General features: G+C 40.0%; 1 protein-coding gene and 1 long non-coding RNA gene across 2 annotated transcripts in view; both read left to right on the plus strand.

Annotated features, from left to right (window-relative positions):
* LOC111870267 overlaps nt 1–26,519 on the plus strand; it is a 455,388-nt gene that overhangs the window by 287,816 nt on the left and 141,053 nt on the right. The window contains exon 3 of the long non-coding RNA XR_002843820.2: nt 110–172. This is a non-coding gene — a long non-coding RNA (uncharacterized LOC111870267). The remainder of the gene's footprint in view (nt 1–109; nt 173–26,519) is intronic.
* LOC111870263 (glucose dehydrogenase [FAD, quinone]) overlaps nt 23,787–26,519 on the plus strand; it is a 6,749-nt gene continuing 4,016 nt past the window's right edge. Inside the window, exon 1 of the mRNA XM_023862387.2 lies at nt 23,787–23,976. The gene's annotated coding sequence lies outside the window, so the exon portion shown is untranslated. The remainder of the gene's footprint in view (nt 23,977–26,519) is intronic.

The following is a 26,519-nucleotide window of genomic DNA, read 5'->3' on the forward strand; positions in this document are numbered from 1 at the left end:
TATGTTACAGTTACGTGACCAGAGCTAACTTTCTGTGTTACAGTTACGTGACCGAAGCTAACTTTTTATGTTACAGTTACGTGACCAGAGCTAACTTTCTCTGTTACAGTTACGTGACCACAGCCTTTTGAGAACACGTGCGCATTGTTGCAGTCTGGGATAAGCCCATATGGTGAGTAAACGAAATATTTAACAATTCAAATGAGACTGCAAGATAAGTAGACTGGCCTTAAATTATGCTTTGATTTTATTTATAAATTCCTTATATACTGATCATAACTATTTAAAATTACTAACAGTAAAAATTGTATTGAAATTAGGGATGATAATATTATGATGCATCTTATGAAAGTAGGTTTCGACTTTAGGGAAAAGTGGGTGGAACTAGCTCATTTTCGTGTCCAAATTGCGGACTTTGAGATTGTCGGCGTTAAACCTCCTGGTTTTACGACCAGAGAATTTGCAATGCTAATAATTATGATAGTCATCAAGATGTAATTACTAATACTCAGCTTACTGAATCAATTGAATCACGTTATAAGGAGGCACCCTACACACTAAAGCTGCACGCACGCACGCACGCACACACACACACACACACATATATATATATATATGTTACATTTAGAGAAGCTACAGCTTTTGTCACAGAGATGTGGACACTATATAAAGAACACATATGGGTATATGGATATGTGATCGCATTTACGGCAGCCCTTAAAATGGGTAAATAAAAGTATCAATAATTCGTTACTTATTTTTACCCATTAATGAGACTACCGTAAACCTTTCATTGGCTGCGTGTTTATTGCCATGTTATCATATTTCGTCCATATTCCCTGAACAGTAGTACACGTTGCTGTCTGAAAATCGTCGTCATTAGATACAGCCTACATCTTACGTTGTTTCAGTGTGTCGCCCTCCTGTCGAACGAAACACCAGTTAAATTGACCAAAACTCAAAAGTTAGAAATCGTTAACATTAATATTTATTGTAATATTCTCTAAAGAAAACAACCGCCTCTGTGGTCTAGTTGTCAGAGTTCCTGGCTATAGATCTAGAGGTCCCGGGTTCGATTCCGGGCGCTACCAGATTTTCTGAGAACTAGTGGGTCTGGAAGGGGTCCACTCAGCCTCATGAGGATAATTGAGAAGCTACTTGAATGGTAAAATAGCTGCTCCAGTCTAGAAAGCCGAGATTAACGGCCATGGGGAACTGTTGCGCTGGCCACATGACACCCTCTATCCGGAAAAATTGGCACTAACTCGTTTGGTATAGATCGCTTGCGGACTACAGACCACGGAGTTTTTTATACGTTTAAATTCAAAGTAGATAATCAACTGGTTATTTTCTATAAAGGATGCACACTGTAGCGTACTTGTCACATGAGGGTACCTGTTGTAGTTCTGCTGTCGGTGTTTTATGTTTGTTGCGTCTGGCGTTCTTGACGGCGAATAAAGAGAGCCCTGTGGGAATTGAGCGGTTAGTTCCCGTCGTCAGTTATATTTGTCGGTGCAGTATGTCATCACTGGATCATGTTTTTTGGTTGTGGTGTTCGTGGTTATTCGCTTAGTGGGGGGTGGAGTCCAACTGGGTCCACTCGGCACGGCGGCCACTGATTGGCCTATTGTAGCCTGCCCCGGGTGATTTTATGATGACGGAGAATTTGGTGGAATGAAGATTGGCAGGGGAAACCGAAGTACTAGGAGAAAACCCTCCCCAGCGCCACTTCGTCCACCACAAATCCCACTTGACCAGACCCGGGATCGAACTCGGGCCACCGCGGTGGGAAGCCAGCGACTAACCGCTTTAGCTATGGCGCGGTCCGTGTTCGTGGTTATGGACAGAGTAAATAAGTAATTAATCAATGAAACAGGATGCTCAGATATACTCGTATATCTGGTGTCAGTAATTAAAACAATCTTCGTGTGACACTGAATCCTTGACACTTGCAGTGGAGTCAGACGTCTGCCTACGGCCACAGTTAAGTGGACATACGTACTCAATTGTTTCGTCAACCGTCGCGTGGTCAGCTGTGTTTAACGGAGCTGCCAAACATAAATATCAATTTCTAGTAACGTAACACTGAGAAACTAAGAACTCAGACTGGCTAATGACTTGTTATTTCCATTTATAGATTCTACAAAACCTGCATTTATATCAAAAACTTTGTTGTTTTAGTCCGCAAGCGAACTATACCGACCGAGCGACCGCCGCTTGTCAGAGAAGTAAGTGCCAACTTTAGCGGATAGAGGGTGTCGCGTGGTCAGCGCAATTAATCACCACTGCCGTTAATTTCGATTTTCTAGACCTGAGCCGCTATTTCCTTAAAATAAATACTTAATTATCCTCACGAGGCTGAGTGGACCCCGTTCCAGACCCACTACTTCTCAGAAAATCTGGCAGCGTCGGGAATCGAAACCGTAACCTCTGGATCTGTAGCCAGGAAATCTGACCCCTAGACCACAGAGGCGGTCTTTTTATACATAATTAATTTATTTTTATAAATCTGTCATCTTGCATGTACCTATAAATATTACAGAAATACATATACACGCGCATGCGCACAAGGACGTTTTTATAGTGGGATCTGTGTTCCGGAGGTACTAAGTTCATTGTTATACTACGATACTACGAGTTAGATTCGATGGTTTTATGGGTTTTTCTCAGTCTGTCTAAGCCATGCCTTGAAACGGCAGTACCTCCTCTTGTCAAATCCATTCCTACTCACGGTTCATACTCACCTGTCCATATTATTTCAGGATAATTACGTCTACAGTTCAAACGGAGTCTGTAAATAACCTAAGAGCCACACACGAGTGCAGACAAATCCGCGTACAATAACTTTACTTTAGTTATGAGTTTAGTGCGAGACTGAGTTGGTCGTGCTATACCTCAGGCGGTCAGTCACAAGTTTCCTGCCGTGGCGGCCCGAGATCTATCCCGTATCAGGTCATGTGGGATTTGTTTTGGAAAAAGTAGTCCTGGGACTGGTTTCCTCCAATCACCTCGGTTTCCCCAGCCACTTCTCATTCAGCAACCTGCTGCACATTCATTATTCATCCTAACATTGACACGAAATCGTCGGGAAGGGTTCAGTAACCAATTTGAAAAATAAGAAAGACTTGAGTGTGTATGTATTGTGGCCTGAACTGTTTCATTGTACACGCTCCGGATGATAAATGAGTATAGAGTGTAGGTGCAACGACAGTATTCATGGAAAAACGGAAGTACTCAGAGAAATGCTACCCCAGTATCACTTTTTACATCACAAACACTACATAGAAACTCCAGGGATTGAACCCTGCCCCCCGTGATGAGAAGCCAGCAAATAATCTGTTTATCTATGGCAGGTCTGTATGCACGCATGCTCTCATGGGTACATACCTACGTACTTTTTTTTTATTGCTAGTGGGGTGGGACTAAGTCCCTTGTACTGCGGCCTCTTCTGGCCTATTGTACCAGCCCCAGATGATAGGTGAGGGTGATTGTGGAGCAATCGGTGGAATGAAGATTGGCAGGAGAAGCCCAAGTACTTGGAGAAAACCTGCCCCAGCGCCACTTTATCCACCACAAATCCACTCGACCAGACCCCGGGATGGAACCCGGGCCGCCACGGTGGGAAGCCAGCGATTAACCGCTATGGCGCGGCCCACATACATACATACATACATACATACTTACGTGGGTAATGGAAAATTCTGCCTAATTATCCGAAACTTACTCAGTGCCTATATTTACACAACAAGGACCTTAGAAATTACACAGCTGTTTGTTATTGGAATAAGTTGAATGGATTTTCATTTCTTAAACGTAAAAGAGTAAAATAGAAACATTTTTCTTTTGAGGTACTTGAATTTTCCACAAGTCTGTGAACAGAATTTCGGGCAATTAATAACTGTCGGAAATATCACACACATCTATAACGAAGTTTGGATTAATATCATTAAACTGTAATTTTCGGTAATCGTTGGAAGTACGGCAGTGGAGACATCTGTTGTTAGATCCAAATGAAGCTGTAATTGGAACTGCTTGCAGATGTTACCTTAACACCTTGAAGGAGGCAGGACGCATTTTAAAGCCAGAATTTGTCAAGTCCTGTCTAGAAGAAAACCGCTCCATATTTTCGAGATACGTGGTATTGAAGTCCAGACGGAATTACTTTGTTCGGTTAGAGTGTGACATGGATTAATATCGGCCGAGATGAAATATTTCTTATTTTATACAGAATATGATCATCTTAGAGAAAATTAATAATGAAGAGTGACTGGTGAATGTTAAAGTCGAATGTCGAGAGTCAGCGATAGAATATATAAATCAACTGGGCTGCTTTTTTAGATAAAATAACACATAAATCTTTATAAACCAGGTACTAGAAACCGAACCTATAAGCAAACATAACATTATGTAAGTTTTGAGGTTTTCACGGCGATGACTATGAAGAAAGTCGTCTTCTGGGATCTGGCGCTGTGTATTCTTAGTTTTAACCGACGTTTCGTAGCTGCAGCTACTGCTCTCTCTGTATTCGCATCGCGATTCACCTGCCCTGAAGATGGAGGCGATACGTTCCTCCGAAACGTCGGTTAAAACCAAGAATACATGGCGCCATATCCCAGAAGACGACTTTCTTCAAACATAACATAATGCTTTCGTTCTTATTGACACTAGAATAAAGTCAGGTTGTGTGGGTTCCTTGCCGTAAGATGAATCAGATAAGGCAGGATTTGCCTTGTACGTGTCCGTAAACCTACTGCCTGCATAAAATGACTAGATTGACGGAATGCCTTATCGCTATTCCTTTGTTTCACGCCTTGTTCCTTGTCACCGCCTCTGTCACGGCCCTAGAAGGGAAATAAAACTGGGGAAGTCCCGTTCTTCGATATCTGGCAAGATCTCTAGGGAAATATAGACTTAATGTGATTCAGAGTGTCTCAAGGGAATCGAACTCACATTATTTTACGTAGAATAGGATACTACTTCCAGCTATAAGGAGTGGGTTAAATCTGAAAACAAGAAGCCAGCGGATAGATTCGTAAAATTATTTTCAGTTTCACAAGGTACACCTGTCTACGATATACAAAACCCTTGTCATATAAAAGACCAGAATTCGCTAGTTTGTTTAAATGGAGTGTGCGCAGAAATGTGACGTTTCGTGGAACTTTAGTTGCGCTGATTGGTGCTCCCATAGACGGAAATGACTCTTCAGAATAAGCTAGGTTCTCCAAATCAGCGGAAGAGCTCTGTGAACGACCAATACATGTCACGAAGGAAAAATATTACAGTGCTGATTCGGGAATTCCTACGTACATCTTTGTTGGAAACGATGGCTGTTTCGTCTTCAGGCGCTGTTATCGTATTACGTAGGTTCCTTGTCACCACGACATTCTGCTCCTCGGGTTGTGGGTGGACGAAATTAACTGCAGGCATGGAAAGCAATGCTTGCCACTGTTCTTTTCAAAACTTTGTGTCCTTTCGTCTTCCTTCTGAAATCGTAAAAGATAAATATATAACAAAAACTATTAACTTTGTCTGTAGTTATTATGATAGCTCATCAAGAAGGCCTAAGCTCCATGGAATGACTGGATGATTAGTTAGTTAGTTAGTTAGTTAGTTAGTTAGATAATTATTTAGTTGAATGGGTATAGCATGTGGGCTGCGCGCTCGACAACCAGGGCTTCCTGCGTGACAGGGACAAGATATTTGTCTCTCCTCCACGGAGTCCAGACGGACTCTGGAGTCCAGACAGCCTCCTATTCAATTCTTCATGTCACATTGCTTAGTTGTGTAATTAAGGACAGGCGTAAACTTAATTTTTACCTTTATTATATACTTTCTTCTAAATTTTTCTACTTTTATACCGAAAACTCCAGTGCCCAAGTATTTAAAACCGATTATCTGACCTAAAATTATTCAAGATATTGCTATTTATGATATTATTGAATATTTCTCTCTTTTTGCAGTAACGTGCAATTTATTTTCGCTAATCTTCATCTTATATAAATATTAACTTTTATTCAGACCCAAATCCCTTGTTTGGTCATGATTCCCCTGGGACTCAGAACCAAGACTCGCTATTCTGGAAGGGACCAGCAACAATTTATCAGACACTGTCAGTGACGTCAGCAACGGTCAGCACAGCACTCCATAGTAGAGAGGGAGTGACAAGTAGTAGTCAGACCCTTCCCCTCGTCGAACTGGAGGGCCCTATTTTAAAACACGTAAAAGCATGGAAGGAACAAAAATGTGGTCTTGGGCGCTAACGGGGCCAGACAGCAACGACGACTATGCTGGCGAGGATCAGCAGCAATTTACTGGACCGGAATGAAAGCTGTCGTGGAAAGCAACCTGCGGCAGGGCAGCTTGGGTCGAGTTGGCTGTAGCAAGTTAGGGAAACCCAGTCTACTCCTAAATTAGATGCCCTGTAACAGCACATATAACATGCCGACGCCTAATAAAAGCTTTAAGATGCTGACAGCTAATAAAACCTTCCAGTTTAGGAAAACTAATAAAACCTTTCTCGTAAAGCAACGCGGATTGTAGTGCGATATTGGGCTGAATTAAAGGTGATGAGAAACGAGAGCATGGCTCGAGCTGTACTGAGATTTTGCTCACGATGGGAATTTAGAAACACACTTCAGAGAGTAGCAATTGCTCCCTCAGTTTTCTCTGGCTGTATCGAAAATCGTAAAACTTACAGGGAAGGGGAAAATGGGCTTAAATTGTGTCACTCACAACTCTCCACAGGATTTGTCCGAAACATTTGACGCTTCGAAAAATATTTAGCTAATTTAAAGATGCGTGCATAGGCCTTCCTGTGTAGTGTGCACCATTGTTGTCCGATTTGGAACAAAAGTGATATTTGCGAACAAAATTTTTTTGCAAAAGTCTCCAAAATCAAATTTTATAAATCCAATTCAACTGTTATTGAGTTTTTATATGTCGAAGGATAGAAAGACACGCATGACAGAATCAGTAAGCTCATTTTTACAGGTTTAATTCTGAATACGGAAAAATATATATGAATCACATTTTCCACTCCTTAAATTCTGCTTTTCTGGATACAGATAAATACATCAATTTGATTTTCTTTTAGCGCCTCTGTGGCGTGTCAAGATAGAGTCTGGTGTATTGTTATCTTTATCATGAAAGCGGATAAAATTAACCTTTTTACAAACCTAAGATACTTTTAATGCAACCTATATATTTTTTCGAAAGAGAATGCTTTTAGTGCACCTTTACACAGTTCACATATTCTTACTGCCGTTACTAAACAGAATGTCCGAGAAGAAAAGATCAATATTCCGGGAGGGCATACGTGTAATATCTGTCTTTCTGACCAAAAGGTGAATATGTCTATATATGTTCTATTACGAACGGTGTCCCAGATGGAGCTGTTTCATTGTACAGTTCCAAAATTTCTTTTGGCTTATTTTGGACTTCACCCATCGTCTGGTATGTAAAAGACAAAAAACCACGACGTTTCGGAGACTGGATCTGTCTCCGTCTTCAGGTGGATAGGGAAGGATAAACCTACTCAGTTGGGCCCCTTAGAAAGAGCTAGTCTCAATCACTGGACAAACCCTAGTCTGTAGAAAAACAACCTATGAACAACCGACAACCGGTTCCATCAGTGGGAGGAAAGAATAAAATCACAGTAAAAACATGATAGAAAATTTGTGCCAAGCATGCACTTGTCAACAATATAAAGAAACAGAAGTATTGATCCAGTCTCCGAAACGTCGTGGTTTTTTGTCTTTTTGTCTTTTACATACCAGACGATGGGTGAAGTCCAAAATAAGCCAAAAGAAGTACAGTATACACCATCGTCAGAATCCTTTCAAGTCTATCTGAGTTCCAAAATTGTTGATAAGGAAGAGATGCGAGTATTACGTACTATTTCTAATACCGGTATATATTGTTCAAGTGACAAAGTTGGTACACTTTACAGTTTCGAAAATTTCGACGTCAGCATCAGTGCACTTTGCAACTCTTGCGAGGACATGGCGTGTTTTTCGTCTGTACAGCCTTCGGAATAGGACACATGCTCATAAACAATATTTTGCTTAGAATGGCCGGTACTGTGACTTCCAATAATTTTGACCTTTCCTGCTGGGGCATCCTGTATACGCTATGCACTAATACTGAAATTACATTGGAATAATCTCATTAAGTCTTCATAATGAACTGCTCAATAATTGAAATACAAGGTATGTCTCTTCAACCTTAANTCATTTATAGTTGCAGAAGGGTTAAGTAAAGTGAAATACAAAATGAATTCGTTTTATATGTACTCTATCTAAACACAGTTTTAATTTTGAAACTTATATGATAAATATTTTAAGAGATAGTTGCAATACATTGTATATGCCTGGATTTCTGTAATCCTGGAGATCGAAACAGAGAGGTTGGCAAATCAGACTTGTTATTATTTTCTGTTTCCATGTAGCAGAAATTTCGGGTGACTAATAAGTTACAACTTCTTTATTAGAACCGTCACAACACAACTATATTAAGGTCAGTACCTAGTTTGGCTCTGCTACATGTTTCGGCTATTAAAAGCCATCATAAGGCAAATACATGGCTAACATATACACCACTGAACTGCAGTACTAATAAAATTGGATACAATAATATTAATTATATTAAAATACTTGGCGTAAAAATGCGTAAAAATTAGATTATAAAACAAAATTTGTACTATAAAACAATAATAAAATTCTTTGATTGATGCTTTACATCACACAACAGGATGCATGAAATGAAAATTATAAATGACCAATAAGTTAATACGCGTGATTTCATAATGTTACTGACCAGAAGCTTGCATGGGAGATGTGATGATCTTCATACGTACAGCTGTGAAAACCTCAGACTTAATATCATCTGTATAAATTGCTTACAGTAACCGAATGAAATTTATATACGAAAATAATACAGGGAAATTGAAACCCTCATTTAAGGTTCTTTTTGGAAAAGTAGACTTGACATTACGATTCTTGATTTGGAATCGCTGGAACTGAACAGTAAGTAAATTAAGGAAACCCTTAAATCGAAAATAATTAAGCAAGGATTCCGCCGTATATAATTTGGAACTGCCTTGGTAGGTATCCATTCACGACATTGGAATGCAAGGATGAAGTCCTCCAGACACCTTACGTAGTAGCTTATTGATCCGGTATCGAAACCTAGTAACAAAGTAGTTGCTGTAACTGAACCCAGAGGCGCTAACGGCTTATACACTTATGCCCTCTGGCGAATACGGAAAACTTTAAACAGCAGCCCAGTCGATAATGAAGGTGTTGTATTCTTGTGGGGGAAAAAATAAATACGACCTTATAGAACAGCTTATAAATCTGGCGACATTTACTGCAAAATTTTGACATGTTTCATGAACAAATTCCTTCTGAGGAGTCATCAGTGACCCAGCTACTCAAAATTCGGCCCGAATTTTGTCGAACACGGAGGTTTCGAGGAAAATAAATTCAGTCTACAACAAACCGAAAATATTTAAGATCTCTTTTCATATTATTCTCCAATCTACGTCTTAATTTTTTTTCGAATGGCCTCTCCTCTTTGGGTTTCAAATGCGTGCTACATACACTGTCCATTTCACTCTTGCCTGTTTATATTATCATAGACACTGAATAGGAATAACTAAATTATTTTAAGCATATTCAGAATTGCTTGTTTCTCGTTAAAGAATAAAGCATTATTACATACAAAGTGCCCGTATATTGTTTATTCATCACTCATTGTCGAAAATCATGACGTCTTTTACAAAAATATTGTCAGTGTCGTACTAATGCGATGTTTCTGTTGTAGAAGGTTGTATGACTTGTGATTACTTTTTTAGATATAATAATTACACAAACACTTTTATGAAGTAATTTTCCGGGAAGATGTACTTAATTGTAAAGGGTACAATATTATCATAGCATTATATAAATAAGAGCAGTTTGACACCCAGTGACTTAACACAACCGAATCTCTCCTAAGATACTTCAACACAGCATGACTTATATGCCTTCTAATGAACTGGAAGTGATGTAAATTGCTTGTTTATTGTGAAAATTGAAGGAAACTCCTTAGAAAGCCTATAGAAGAGGAACTAATTTCAAAATTATGGCCTGTAAAGTTGACTTCCGGCAACATCATTTCAAATGTTATGAAACTCAAAATAATTGTTTCATCGTTTCTTTATTTCAGCTTGTCAGTACGCCCTATTCGCGTTCTTTCCTCCCTACAAAGACTTCGTTATCTTGAGTAAGCGATATTTTTAAATATTCGTTAAAATTTATGGTGAATATTGAAGAATATATAAATGGACTTATAATATTTCCGTGCCTGGTGTTAAGTAAGGATAATAGTTTTAAACCTAGGTTTGTACTTAACATTAATCGTTCAGAATTTCATCGTGTAGGTTAAGACGAAAAATAAATAAGCATTGCGTTAAACTGAAAATATATGTGATGCATTCGCAGGAACTTAACATTCCATTAATAATAATGTCCATTATAATTAAGAAACTGTACCACCGTATAACCCGTAGTGACCAGTGAAGTTCTCCCGATGTCGCCAATGATGCATATGGACTGCGTTGCGCAGGCGCGGTGGTAGTATAGATTTTCTGCAGTCATTGACATCTGCCTGTATTTCGTAATTGTCCCGCAAGGTGCCGGCAGCATCATGCCTCTCTTACTATCAGTTCGTATACTTTGTAACAGATGTCACGTGATGGAATTTCGAAAACGGAAACTGAACAAAATTATCTCAATAATTGAATTATCTCCATATAATTTTTCCTAAATACGTCTCTAGTTGTATCCTGTTTCGCTCTTGGATAAGAGGGGTTAAATGGATGGACGTCAATTGAAAAGCTTCAGCAGTTGTTACCACATTGCCGTATATACAAAGGATTTCCTTCGGAAGCGAGGAATGATTAAGACTGATTACAAAAAGGGGGGGGGGTAGTTAAGTACATTATAATTTTCATAATATACGTAGTGATGCATGGTTGCCAAATGATCGCTAACCTAACACTGCACTGCACTTCCTGACATACAGTCCATGGTTTCACTTACTTCGGATGGTAAGGAATGCGATGGTGAAGGCTCATGGTTCTCGGCTAGGCTGGTCTCCTGGCGACGTATAAACCACATGTCGGAAGGCTATAACGCATAGCCTCACCTGCCAACTTCTCTCAAAGTTCTATCAATAAACCTCCACGTGTCTGCCGACCGCGAGGTGTTTCTCATATGGTCACAGATGAGTCAGCTTTCTGTACCGTCCGAGTTGTCGTTGCTGGTTGTACTGTTATACCCGCGTATCCAACTTAGCGATGCTGGACTTAGTTGGCAATACCGTGATGACTACACTAACATGTGCTGTTCTTTCAGCAATCTATTCCGGGTACGGAAAAATCAAAATCTTTATTTCTATAATTCCAAAATCCTACCGTTATGGCCTTAAGGGCGTAGCAACCTGCAATCAAACAGAGGTATTACCGTAATAACAGTGACTGGATCCTTCATAATATCCCCCGATTCACTGTTATTACTCAGTGTATACATATATACAGTATATTACCGTATTTACGCATGTATAGGCCGCGTGCGTGTATAGGCCGCAGCACAATTTTCAGACAGAAATTATAGAAAAAATAATTTTCTTGGAATATTATTTCAGGAGTAGAACACTCTGTATTACTAATTATGAATATAATTTTTTTTAAATGAAGTGTGATTTCGAATATTTCGAATATAAGCCGCACCCCAGTTTTCCTCTTGAATTTTTGGCAAAAAATGTGCGGCCTATACATGCGTAAATACGGTATGTTGTGCTAGAGCAGAATTACGTGACAAGAGATACAAGCCGTAATTGATAATTATCATTAAGTGATCCAAGAAACAAATAATTACTATTTTGTTTTGAAAAAATGTACTAATTATAAACAAAAGAAATTAAAATTACGATACAACGTAAATAAGTAAATAAATGTTGGCTTGGAATAGGTAATGTAAGTTGGATTACACGCCGTTTAGAGTAAAAAAAGTAAATTTATTCCTGTACCAGCCCGTGGAGGCCCATAGGGTTGTGAGACGTTGAGGGTCCCACATTGTCTAGGACAATCGGCTCAAAGATGGCGGTGAGGTTGTCAGCCTTACGCGCCGGCCGCGCCGCGCTTTACTCCACAGGAAAATTATTTAATTAATTCCTGGTACTCATTTCTGTTAGAGGCTGAGTCGACCCCAGGGCCATAGTGCGGCCCGAAGGATTAGGTCAACTGAAAAAAAAAATCCAAGTCCTGAGGAAAATGCGCAATATTCATATTGGGAATATACGTTGTACATGTGGATGTAACTTTCTAGCGCAATTGAAAGTACAAGTCAGCGTTTATCTAGTTCCCTGTTCACGTAGATTACGTTTTCATTATATTAATTTTCTTTCTGTAAGAGACGATCTCGTTTATATGTGACTAAATAACAAAATTGCTAATAGTTTTCTGAATTGTGCATTCAGTCCAATAGCTACTAAACCTCTACTATTTTTGTTTTCCACATTCGAAGCGAGGGAGATCAGTTGGGAAGGAAACAATGGCAAAAGTCCAAAGGCGGCACGCGCACAACGTTAATCATTATATTTACGTTTTGGCATGGAATAGGTCTCCGGAAACAACAGCATGTTTTACAAATGGTTAATGGATTGTTTTGATACCCATGTTTTACTGGGTCAGATATCTCAGAAAATTCATTAATAAATTATGTGCTTCAGAAATGCGTTGGAACGTCATTCCTGTTTGTGTGGGAGGCAAAGACGCAGTATTTTGTTAAAAATGGAAATTGAAGGCTGATTAAAGCTCTGAGTGTCTGTGTTTAAACGAAGTAAATGCTAGTTAAATCTGTACAAATGATGACTTTAAATTGAGCCATAAGCATTTCATGAATTTTAATCAGTAATATCCCGAAATTAACGGTCATAGGGATTCGTTGCGCTGACCACGCGACACCCTCTATTAGCTAAAGTTGACACTAATTTCGCCGACAATCGGTGGTCGCTCGGTCGGTATAGTTCGCTTGCGGACTAAAGCCACGGAGTTAGGCCGCGCCATAGCTCAAGCGGTTAGTCGCTCCAACACTTTATGGAACCTGAAGGTTCATTACTATGTTCACAAGAGCCCGCCACTGGTCCCTGTCCTGACGCAGATGAATCCAGTCTACACTGCCCCATCTTATTTCTCTAATATTAATTATTTAAAGAATTTCATTATCTGGATTTGCTTTACAAAATATGAAATTAATTAATTAAAGTCAATTATTTATTCACTTGCTTAATCAAAAGCCCGAAGGTCAATTATGAAGTAAGCCCTAACAAAGCGACTATATAAAAAACAAAGACAAAACAAAGCAACATACGTCATTCAGAGAATAGCAGTTCAGTTGGCGTAATCATACGCTCTATGATGCAATAACGAGAAAGGCGTAATTACGTAGAAATAAACCCCGAGCACAATTGGTACTTTAATAATCAATAATTTAGAAATACAAATTATGTAATAAATTCACGAACCAGTATTTATTGAACACATACGTTTATTGTGCAGATAATGTATAATCAAGTAAAGGTATCCCTGTAACAGGCCTTGGAGGCCCATAGGGTTGTGAGATGTTGAGATTCGCACATTTTCTAGACAATCAGCTCAAAGATGGCGGTAAGGTTGTCAGCCTTACGCGCCGGCCGTCTTTTACCCTCAAGAATATTCCTTGTTCTCATTTCTGTTAGAGGCTGAGTCGACCCCAGGGCCATAGTGCGCGTGGAAGGGTTAGGTCAATTGAAAAAATCCACCTCATTGGGACTCGATCCCGCTACCTTACGATTATCTATAATTACTCGTACTTATTTACTTACGCATGGAGCTGAGCCCTTCTGGAGGAGCCGCAAATTCTGCAGCTACTCAAGAATTTTCCAGCATTTTATGGAACCCGAAGGTTCATTGCAGTGTTCACAAGAGCTTTTCACTGGTCCCTATCCTGAGCCAGATCTATCCAATCCATACCATCCCATCCTATCTCTCTAAGATCCATTCTAATATTGTCCACCCACGATCTATGATAAATGTAAGAAAAAATGGGACATAAAATAAATATTATAAAGGTACAGTATTTTGATAAAAATAGACCTAAAAGTTAAATTACGAAACATTTAATTTTCGCGTGGATATGTGTGTGGATAAGAAACAAATGTATGTCCGTGTATATGGAACTACAAAAATTAGCAAAAACTATTTTGGAGCAGTCTTCCCATCACCACGTGGACTTGAAGCAATTTGAAGCACCATATCGCTACATGTTCCCTGCTACCGCCTCTGTTACTGTGTTGTTTCAATCATTTCAATCTGATAACAGGCAGTAAGCAAGCTGTTATCTTCCGAGTTTCACAACAGAATTTCTTGCTTATCGTCCGAGTGATTCCTCTTCTCGCTACGTGGAAGCCCCTCAGATTACGAGGCCTTATGCTGTAACTCATTTAGCGCATATGTACATTCGTCAGTAAGATAAAACGAGAATTTCCCGTTACTTCGTTTTAAAGCATCAACATTTATAGTGAGACCATCAAGAACTTTCAGTTAATACAAACTACTTATCCATTTCTGTGTATAATTACAACTTTTAAGATTCTGACTATTATAAATTTAACAGAAATATCTCATAGTTTTACTACATGCCGAATGTGGTAGGTAGGTTAGTTTCTAATGCAGCACATCGACAGTTAAGTAATTCCTTCTCTTTTAACATTAAACTATTTCGCATATTTGTAACTAATTTTCATTTCGGACACCACTTGATCAAGTTACGTTGTACAGTTTTCCCCCGAACTTCTTCGGTTTCGTGATTTAAAGTCTTTTCCACTCTTGTCCGCTAGAGGTCTCCTCAGTCATGCGACCTCAGCGATATCTAGGATCGATCTATACTATAAGCAGAAATGTTTCATAAAAAGACGTATAAACAAACAAAAACAAATTTCGTGGCCTGTAGTCCGCAATCGAGCTATACCGACCGAGCGACCGCCGCTTGTCGGCGAAGTTAGTGCCAAATTAATTAAATAAGACAAGCAAAAAACAGCGTGAAACAGATAGCAATTAGAACTATGTTTGTTACCTGTTCCACCTTGGATTCTTGCTGGGATTGTTAGGTCGATCCTGTAGATAGAGGTGACATATTCCTCCGAAACATCGGTTGATTTTCAGTTGGTTACACGGCGTTAAGGGACACTCGATAGCGTAGTTGGTTGAGGCACTACGCTACAAGCCGGAAGGTTGCGGGTTCTAGTCCCAATAAGGTGGAGTTTTTCAATTAACCTAATCCTTCCAGCCGCACTATGATCCTGGGGTCGACGCAGCTTCTAACAGAAATGAGTACCAGGAATCTCCCTGGGGGATAAAGGGCGGCCAACGCGTAAGGCTAACCTCACCTCCATCTGTGAGCCGATTGTCTAGAAAATGTGGGAGCCTCGACGTCTCACAACCGCATGCGCCTCCACGGCCTGTTACACGGATAGCTTTTTTATACGGGGTTATATCCGAGGGGATAAAAGCCGGAACCCGGCGTTACTTTAATTCCAGCAAACAGATTTACAAGATTTAAAGAGAAGGATTTCAGCTCTGGAATGGAGTGTTTGTTCAAGGCTGCAGCATTAGTTTTTCAACAGCTAAGTCAACTCGTGTTTGGTTAACCAAACCCCAAAACAGAAGAAGAGCAAAGGGGACTTAGATCAGAGCTGACAATTCCCACTAGCGTTGGCAGTCCTGAGTACTTTGGTAACTTTGACTGATTTATTTCTACTCTTCAACCTGTCTACAACTTCTTTGGACCAGGAGAAAGGATATCCCTCGCACACGCCAACTTCGCTTCTATTTTGTCTTGTTTTAGTAACATTTATTCGTAGTCTTGCCTTTTCTTCCTTTCCATCGATCTGTTATATTCTGTGTACTGCAATGAAATTCAGAACAAACTGAAGAATGAATTCAGAAGTTGGAATTCAACAGAACAAATTGAGACATCTACAGATGTATCAAGAAGTTTGAGGCGGGTTTGTATATAGGCTATGCACGTTATTGACCGCCTCTGTGGTCCGATGGTCAGAGGTTCTGCCTACAGATCCAGAGATCCCGGGATCGATTTCCTGCGCTACTAGATTTTCTGAGAAGTAGTGGGTCTTGAACGGGGTCCGCTCAGCCTCGTGAGGATAATTGAGGAGCTATTTCAAGGAAATAGCAGCTACGGTCTAGAAAACTGAGATTAACGGCCGTGGGGATTCGTTGCGATGACCACGTGACACCCTCTATCCGCTAAAGTTGGCACTAACTTCGCCGACAAGCGGCAGTCGCTCGGTCGGTATAGTTCTCTTGCGGACTACAGGCCACGGAGTTTAAGTTTATTTAATACTTAGGTCATTCTTAGAGTAAATCTAACTCCACGGATTTGAGTTCTTCTTGAGAATCTGATATTCGCTCAAGTGGCCAAGAAATTTCCAATTTTTCATTAGGCTATTCACAGAAGCAAGTCGTTTGCCCCTTTAATGAGATGCAGATCCAGCTCACAGAATTTCACTCATTTCTTTAAGGTCTGTCTTAATATTGTAACGTGGATGGACAAGGCGTTGCTAGGTAACTAACCGTTAAACACCTCGCAACCAAATACACGCAAGGCGACAACAGAAGTACAGCGTTTTCTATTCGGTCGGCGCCGCGACCGCTGCTATGCAGCGTTGCGGTAAACACTTCTCTTCTTTAATATAGGCTATTTTAAACGCTGAAGATGGAAGCAATACGTTCCTCCGAAACGTCGTTTCACAGAAGATCTACGTGACGCCTCATCCCAGAAGACGGCATTCTTCATAGTCACCGCCGTGAAAACCTCAAATCTTACACAGACAACAACTTGTTTTTAATACTCGAAATTGTTCCACTGGGAGAGGACATTTTGAATTACTGCAGTTACAGATATGTGCTAAATTACGGAAATAATTATAAGTCAACATTGTAAAAATTGAGGGGCTGAACCGTACATATTTATATCAGGATATTTTCAAGTAGAGGCTTATTGAGGGAAGAAAACAGAAATGTTCAAAAACACTTTTCCAGCCTGCTCCCCTTACACCAGTATTCATTCATTTACTTGGCTAACATGTGTGAAAAACCGTTGAGGGGAAAAACAAGACCCCCTTCAGCAACATGCTATTACGCAGTGTTAGAAGCTGTTCTTCAGTCACGCTCTGCACTCATGATTACGCGTGTACGTATAGAATGCTAAGCTACCCCTTCACTTTCCTATCTCTCTCAACTTTCCTTATGCCTTTGCTGACTGGATTGGTACTTTCCCTGATTGGGCCTCAGTAACGGAGGATCAGACCATGTAAGTGCCAGATTGGTGAAGGGCTATACAACTCACCACGTTCAAAGGTTCCCTCCTCTTGAAATGAAGTTTGCCAAGTCTGATTCAGTTTAGTGAAAAGTTGGATTTCTACCCTTTAAAAAACGCGATGTAATTTCGTCAGGGTGATTAGTGATAGAACCGGAAATGTACAGTGTGAAATAGCGGAGGAAATGAACTCAAACCGAAGGATGTGTTGGAGTCTCAGTAGGAAAATGTAGTTTCGAAATTTTGGAGGTGATCTCGATATAAGATACATAATTTTTGTAATATTTCTAACCTGTACCTTAAGGGAAGAACATAGACTGTGGGTGTTTGAGAACATGGTGTTGAGGAGAATATTCGGCCCGAAGAGAGATGAAGTGACAGGAGGTTGGAGAAAACTACATAATGAGGAGCTTCATAACTTGTACTCTTCTCCAAGTATAATTAGAATGATAAAATCATGGAGGATGAGATGGGGGGCGTAATGCAGCATGAATGGAGGAGAAGAGGAATGCATATAGGATATTGGTGGTAAAACCAGAAGGAAAGAGACCACTGGGAAGACCAAAGCGTAGATGGGTGGCCCATATTAAAATAGATCTTAGAGAAATAGGATAGGATGATATGAATTGGATTCATCTGGCTCAGGATAGAGACCAGTGGAGGACTCTTGTGAACACGGTAATGAACCTTCGGGTTCCATAAAATGCTGGGAAGTTCTTGAGTAGCTGCACAAGTGACGGCTTCTCAAGAAGAGCTCAGTTCCATGAGTAAGTAAGTAATATTTCTAACCTGTAGTTCTTACAGATAATATTTGACTCTCTTTTGTTGAATGTGTCTGCTGCTGATGATAACAGAAAACGAACTGAATAAATGAAATACTGTACAGGTTTCAGATCTGCGTGGGAGAACAAGTCTTATAATTGTCTTGTCAGTTTTGAGTAAGCTACTCAGGAGTTTGATGTTGAAAATTCTTTAGTTGTGAGTAATCTTATAATTTAATTTTCGTACACTTGTTTTTACAGGGAGACCACTTACTCAATTACAGTTTGATAAGTGTAGCTATTTTGCTGTCACTGCTCGATTTAAGCGCCCCACCCCAAACCAGTCCCCGAGCCATCAGTCGAGCTTGAGGTACGCCGCAAGGAATTGTTTGCGCCCCCTTTAAAGAGCTTAACTCTAATTCTCTCTTGCCACGCCCTGTAATGCCTTGAGTTCCGTGACGGCACGTAGTCACCAGAGCTACCCACTGTGTGGTGATCATCCTGATGGCTACGTACCCTCATATTGAAACGGAAAATAAAAAAAATTGTAATGAAAGAATTGAAACTAAGATCCTCCCAAACCAATCATAGATAAGTGAGGAACGTAGCCCTCATCAAAGTTTTACTGGTTATTTTCTTAGCTTACTCGTCTGCCCTGAAGACAGATCTGTATAAATGATGGCATTGTCGTTACGTAATTTTCTAAATTGTCGTATGAAGTTCAGATTCTGTAAAATATGTTTATAGAATTTTTCTTTTAAATACATTTCTTCATATTCGATCAAGCAGTTCCATCTCCAGCAACGGCAATATTTTTCTCTGCTCCACAGAGTCCAGACCGGCTCTGGGACCCACCCAACCTCCTATCCAATGGGTAACTATGGGTCTTTCTACGGAAATAACTCTAGGACTTTAAGCTGAACACCCACTTCTATCTAATCTAGGTAAAGAATAGTGGAGCTATACCACCACTCCCCATATATCTTCATGGTACAGTACTTAAGTAGTCAAGCACAGGAACAAGTTTACTTTTATGTAAGTTTTGAGGTTTTCACGGCGATGACTATGAAGAAAGTCGTCTTCTGGGTTTAGGCGCCGTGTATTCNAGATGTGGAATCTTCTACTGTTGTTGTGTAATTCATTGCAGTAGTGAAACTCCACTTTTGAAATAAAATACTTCTCGCAAAGTGATGTATTTAATTATATCTCTTCCAAAAGAAGATTCGTAGGTGAGAATTGGGCTAAATCTCTAAGTCACACTTCTGATGAGAAAGAATGAGAATAGGATACAAGGAAACAGAGAATCAGGGCACAAAGTCAGAAATAGAGAGGAAAATATGAAGGAAATATATAAAATACGTATTTTGGAAAACACAATGAAGTGTCTGTTCTCATATTGATACGTATTGTGGCGTGCAGACCCGTTGCCAGGCAACAACCGCTAAGCAAACATCTAGGCAACGACCCCTAAACAGTAACAAATAATGGCGTTTTTCTGTGCCGTCCGTGTCGAGATATTATAAGCAGGACAGTTGACTGTGTGACTCAGTTGAGCTGATTTAAGTTACTTGGTTGGTGAGTGACTGAATTAATCGTTTAGCGAGTTAGAGAACTACTAAGTATTAGTCACTGTGAGCTGTTGCTGTTAGAAGCCGGTAGCTGATGCACGGGGATAGTTCAAGAAACCAGAATAGAGGGAAACGTCCGCTTTTGGAAGCCGTTATCAGACAACTTGTGAAGATACAACAGGAGGAGACTAATGTGTGTGTTCTAGTGAGGTGTAAAGTGCGCGAATTAGCGAAACGGTTATAATTACTTGTACTCACGGATCTGTAAGTGTTCTATAAATCCAGTCTCCAATTCAAAACCCACCTACAGTCACTCCATACACGTGACAGTATAATTAGTCGTCGTGGTTGTACTTATGTAGAAATATCTTACTGTCTCTTTCAATATTTCTCTCCATTTCGTGACCGTCGAAAATTTCAGTTGTTCCTCTGCAATAATGGAAACAACTGGACTAGTGATTTATAGCAAGAGGGATTTATATTTTCGAAATTTAACAGAAAAGTTTACAGGACTTTAAAAGTTTGTCATGCAATTTTTTTTTTTTTTCTTCTCCCTCCTGCTTCCTACATAGAGAATTAAGCTCAAACGAAACCATGAAGTGTGTTTTTCCACCGCAGACCTCGGATATAGATAGAAACGAATTCTAAGTGCCTAGTGAAGACCATGGATTGCCGTCATCTTCAGTAAATAACTGCATACAGCTCGCTTTCAACTTTTAATATTGCAGGCACTATAAAATACTGTCAAAAAAGGCAGCGACAAAAGGCAAAAGTTTGGACTCCATACGAATCTTGCGGTGAGAATGTGTCTAGAAGTCAGACATGGAGTTATCTTCTACAGCCTTGTACAAAATTCATGCAGCGTTTTGAGAAAACAATCGAATTTATGTGACGTTTACATATATTGTTGATTCAATCACCTCTTAATAGTGGCACGTCTTACTCGAAAATGAGAAATCTGATTTCATATCCGTTCCCGGTATTGCTCAAATTTGTCACTGATTTTCTGATCATCTCTAAATAGACATTGATACGCTAACTCAAAGACAGCTCAACCAACCAATTATTTACTTCCACATGTGTTCCTTGAAGTCAGTGTAGTGTACGTGTTAGCGATGTAAGTAGGCTGTGTAAGGTTGTGAAACTTTATCCTTCTAAGACAAGAACATAAACTGAGAACATTTGTTCAAATTGCTGATAAGAATATTTTGGCCTAAGGTAGAGGGCATAGCAGGAACCCTTAGATGGTCTTCTTGGTTGTAACGCCGTGTAATTTGGAAAGAGCCCGACGTTTAGGAGTAACCTTTCCCTTCCCTCCGCGGGGTCCAAGGGTAAGCTAAGAAATAGTCCGCTCTGCTTGCTGCTGGTTTACGATTTGGCTTACACTTCGATCCTGAAGATGGAGGCAATATGTCCATGTGAAACATCAGTTGACCTTCACCGGACTATAGGCATTATATTCCAGAAGAAAACTCTTCTAAATGCATGAATTATTAAATGTACTGTTAGGATCTCGTTAGTGTGTTTCCGAAACCATAAAACTTACGAAAGGCGACTTTTCAAGATGGTCTCAGCTCCAGTAAATTACGAGTTACGTAGTTAAAAGTAAGCATATGAGGATACCATACTGTCTGTGTGTATCCCGCCTATCAACTTTGAATGCCTGAATTAATGTTTATGAAATCTGGCATGCATATCACGGCACCTGAGCCCATCTCAACAGGATACTTCATAAATCCCTCCCACCAGTCTGTGTGTCTACATGTATATCCCACCTATTGTTGGAAGGCAGCGGTACCCGGTAAACACGTTCCTACGGCATCGAACGCAAGCAGCAATAGAAGAATTGTAGGAGTGTCGTTTTCTATGATGTCCCTGTTCTATCAAAGGAAAGTCTGTGGATCTCTATATGTATCCCTCCTATCGTTTGCTAGGCAACGGCTCTCTAAAAACGTTCCTGCGGCAAAGAAAATTGTTGGAAGCTTTGCTTTCTATGCGGTCCATTTCGTATAAAAGGAAAGTAGAAGATTAGCTCTTCCCAGATGTTCTTGTTAGTGTATATAGAATTAATATTATCGATGCAGTTTTCGGGAACAAAACTTGATTAAAGAATAAACACCAAAACCGCAAAATAAAGCAAGGAGAATATTAATAAATTTCTCTAACGAAACAAATTTCTCTTTACATCGAAAACGCTGCGTGTTTCCTGCGATGCAAGAATGGAATTTTCATTATTCAGACAAAATGCCCACTACAAAGGTTAAATCGTGATTGAAATCAACAGAGGAGTGCCTTTTGCGTTGATCGTGCGTCCGATAACCTATATAACCAACTGTAGAAATACATTTCTCACTAAACTATTTATGACAGACATTATTAATTAGCTGAAGTTCGACAGCGTGCATCACCACATCCTTCAGTTATCACATGAGATTTGTCGTAACTTCAGGAGCTAATGCTGAACGAAATATATTGTCACGTGTCTCAGTGACTGAGACGTGGATTTGGATTGGTGAATCGGTTTATTGGATCTTCTCTAGTTTGTAACTACAAATAGTTCTTACATTCTCAAATTTACCGTAATTATAACACACACGTTAGGTCTTCTGGTCACTTCTCCTGTAAGCACTCTGCACTAGTCTCTCAATTGTCTTGAGCTCTCTTGAACTCTTCACACACTCTGACTTAACTAAAATCAAAGTCACGTTGCGACTGACGGTCAGTCAGTCAATTAGTACGTCTTAGTATCGAGCCCCATCCGGGGCTCATGACCAGATATTTATTACTGTTTGACAGTTACGGTCTTGCTTTTGTGGGACGCCCTCTCTGACGAGAGGACGGGTCTGTCTTTTGTACATGTTGCTGGCCTTTGCCAGCGCAGCCTTTCTTGGGTTTGAGTCCCCTAGTACTTGCGACCATATTTTACTGTCTCAGATTTGAGACTTCCAATTTCGTCGCCTCCTACGGCACGCAGGGTCACCGTGGAAGTATTCGACCCCTCAGCCCTTTATATTATCATTTCCGGAATTATATAAAAATGAGCGTAAGAACACAAATAGAAGGAAAGAGATCAAATCTCCATGCCAGACGACAAGTTAATGATTCTGCAGTTCTTGGTAAAGTTGAACGGTCTGTAGTCAAAGAATACAGGCTGTACATCCAAGCTTACGGGGTACGTTCTGAACAATGACTTTACGATACTTTAACTATAAAATGTAAAACTTTCATGTTTTTTCAACAAAAGGCTCCTCTGAGTGAAGATACATTTCAGATTCCCACAACCTCGAAACTAACAAAGACATGGCTGATGTTAATTTCCGTTCTTAATGACTTCAGATATCACTTCTTGAAGTAATGGAAGACGCCTGAAAGGCTGCACACCGTTTATTTAGCTACACAGAAACGGCTGTAGTTAAAAATATAACATGAATTGAAGTAGGAAGTAAAATACTATTTATGATCATTTTCTTTTTTTCTTTTATGTCCCTTTAATCTTAAAAGAACATAAAATTAATGAGTTTACCTTGAAACATTATTGAGAACATAGCAAGAGGTTAATCTCATATTTCCAGATTTATTGTTTTATTATGGCTTTCGGTTTGTGTTTTACAACAATTTGAGTGCTGTGGAGCGGAAAGGGACTAAGTCCCTTGTACTGCGGCCACTTCTGGCCTATTGTACCAGCCCCAGATGATAGGTGAGGGTCATTGTGGAGCAATTAGTGGAATGAAGATTGGGAGGGGAAACCAAAGTACTCGGAGCAAACCTGCTCCAGCGCCACTTTGGCCAACACAAATCCAATTTGACCATACCCGGGATCGAACCCGGGCCGCCGCGGTGGGAAGCCAGCGACTAACCACTTGAGCTATGGCGCGGCCTTTCATATACCTACATATTTTACTGCTTCTTCACATAACCGGTTTTGTATTCCTTTGCTCTCATCTGAAGGTGATACAAGATTTTCAAGGTTGTAGCCCACTTGTTACGAGGATATAAATGTTGTGATTTCATTGCCATGAGACATAGTTGTGCGTTACCCTTTTGTCAGTGACCTGACGTGTGTAACCCTGTTACCAGTAAATTAATACGCGAGTTACTGCCATAAGTTCTTATATTGAGTGTGGTAAAACTTATTCTTCTTCTTCTTCAGAAACAGTATTAATGGACTGTGAAGTGAAAGGTGTGAAAGTCACGAGGCGCATATGAAATTTCCTCATTAATTTTACTGAAGTGAGTTGCATACAATATGCATGGGAATAATTTTAAAAATATGAGACAAAAAAATATTCTGTTGCTACATTTCGAAGGATACTGTTGTTACAGAATTTAAACGACATGCCTAGATAAACGAAATCCTGATATTTATTGTGATTAAAAAAACAGGATTTTATTGCAATTTAGCTGAAATAAATTTCAGAGTTTATTTTTCTTTTATAATACTCTCGAAACTAAATAATTTCCAATAATTGTATCATTGGCTATCACTTAATATCAAACCCAGAAGATGCTACGTTTGATGCAAAGTGAATTACTTCGTCTATTTATTATATTGAGAAAACAGTAAACGTTTCTCCACATGGTCGTGCTTTAATGCTGATGAATATATTTAATTTTTCTGGTGTGTGAATTGGTTGAGGCTGCAAAATACGATACATTGTTTTATTCGCAAGAAAGAGTGGGTTTCTAATATAACTAACCACATCGAGCTAAGTCCTTCTTCGGAAGACATCTGTCCCTCAGATACTCAAGAATTTGCCATTTTATAAAACCCAAAGATTCATTTCCGTGTTCACAAGAACGCGCTAATTATCTATATCCTGTGCCAGATGAATATAGTCCACATTCCCACCCTTCATCTTAAGATTAATTTTAATATTATCCTCCGATATATCTAGAACTTCTTAGTGGTCTTTATCCTTCTGGTTTTTCTTCCAAAATTTTGTACGCAATCCTCTCATTTCCTGTTAGTGCTGCATTTCCCGCGGATCTCATCCTCTTTGAATAAATCATTCCCTTTCCTTCTCCTAGTTATTACAGGATTCCAAACTACAACCATCCCACATTAATCGACGTTACTTCGTTCCGTGCCACCTCCGAATCATCCATGAACTTCTGGCTCTGTAGGAGTTATCTTCAGAATAATAATTGCACAGATAATACCGGGAAATACCCCGTCCTTACTTATTAGAATATCCACAAGGTCCTACCGGTTGTTCCTTTCCCGAGAGGAATGAATTATATACAACCTCATACCCAAAATTAAGAACCATTTTAATAATATTATGAATTTTTGGTTCTTACAGTTGTGACTAAGGTGAGTTCTCTTTTCTCTGATACGTCTTACAGCCAGGTGAAAATGAGTTGACATTTCGGAGGAATGTATGGCCTCCATTTTCAATGTCTAACTTTCTTACTTGGTTTAAATTTCGACTCTGAGAATGGAAGTGATATTTTCCTAAATCGTCGATTGACTCAGCGGACTGTTTGGTGTTATATCCCAAGAGAGAGAACTCAGAATTCCCTACTCACTTATATTCCAGGCCATCAAGGTGGTCAGAACTGATTATTTGTGGAGTTAAATCCAAAAACATAACGTTCGAATAAATTCAGGGAAAGTACTCAAGAAACACACAGAAACAAGAATTAAAGGAAATTCTTTGAAATTCTGAAGAATACGTTGAACGAAATTGCGCACTTAATAAAATGCAAGTAAGTAAATTAATTAATTAACTAAGACCAAAATAGTTAACATAATTAGGCTCCTTAGTTGCAAGTCGATTTTGTTTGTGACGTAAATATAATTCAGGAGCCGAGATAACTCAGTAGGTACAGCGAGGGGCTGAGGGCTGAAGGCCAGTGTTTGAGTCCTGACAGATGCAAGATTTGTCTCTTCTCCCACACAGCGCCCAGACCGTCTCTAGAGCCCACGCAACCTCCTACCCAATGGTAACTGAGGGTCATTTCCTCGGAGGAAAAGGGGCCGGGGCCTGAAGATGGTCATTCACATTCATCATATGTGGAGGGCAAAAATGTTCGAGCTGTGCACCCGTATTCCGTATTGAGGGTGGGTTTCCCCATGCACTTAGACCGGTTACTGGTCCATTGTGCGTCCCCCTTTAATTTCTACTGTCTCTATACCCTACCGGTACTGGTGCTCAGTCCCTTTCTGCCAGCGAGGTTCTAACCTCTTACTGGCAGTGGTATCTAATAGTCCCTTTCTGTCAGCGAGGTCGTCCCTCCTCTGGCAGGGGTTCCTAGTCCCTTTCTGCCAGCAAGGTTTCTACCCTCTACTTGGCAGTGGTATCTAATACTTTAGTCCCNAGACATGAGGTTCTTTTACATGCCGTAAATCTACGACACCGGACCCACGGCTTAAAGTCCCTCCCGGAGGACTTGTTTCCTGAATTTTTCCGCCCTTAAAAATTCCACGAGGAGGCCGCTAGCTGTGCCCCCACTCCCCATATTTCTTCATGGCCCAATTCTTAATTAATTAAGCACAAACACTACTTTACCTTTACCATGTATCGAATTCTTCAAATTATTCCTATAAATTTAAATATTATTTAGCAATCCAGGTAGTTAAAAACTCGCGTTCTTCAGGAATTTTAACGTCCTTTAATAAGACTGCTTCAATTGCGTCTCTTTATTATGACCAGGAGGGGTGGCCCTACCCTGCTCACCACTTATAATAACTGAGTTCCCCCCCCCCACCAAGGCCCTCTCCTACGAGAAGCTCAAACCGCTAGTCGCTGGCTTCCCAACACGGCGGCCCG

This window comes from Cryptotermes secundus, unplaced genomic scaffold, assembly GCF_002891405.2.
Source record: "Cryptotermes secundus unplaced genomic scaffold, Csec_1.0 scaffold94, whole genome shotgun sequence".
NCBI lineage: Eukaryota > Metazoa > Arthropoda > Insecta > Blattodea > Kalotermitidae > Cryptotermes > Cryptotermes secundus.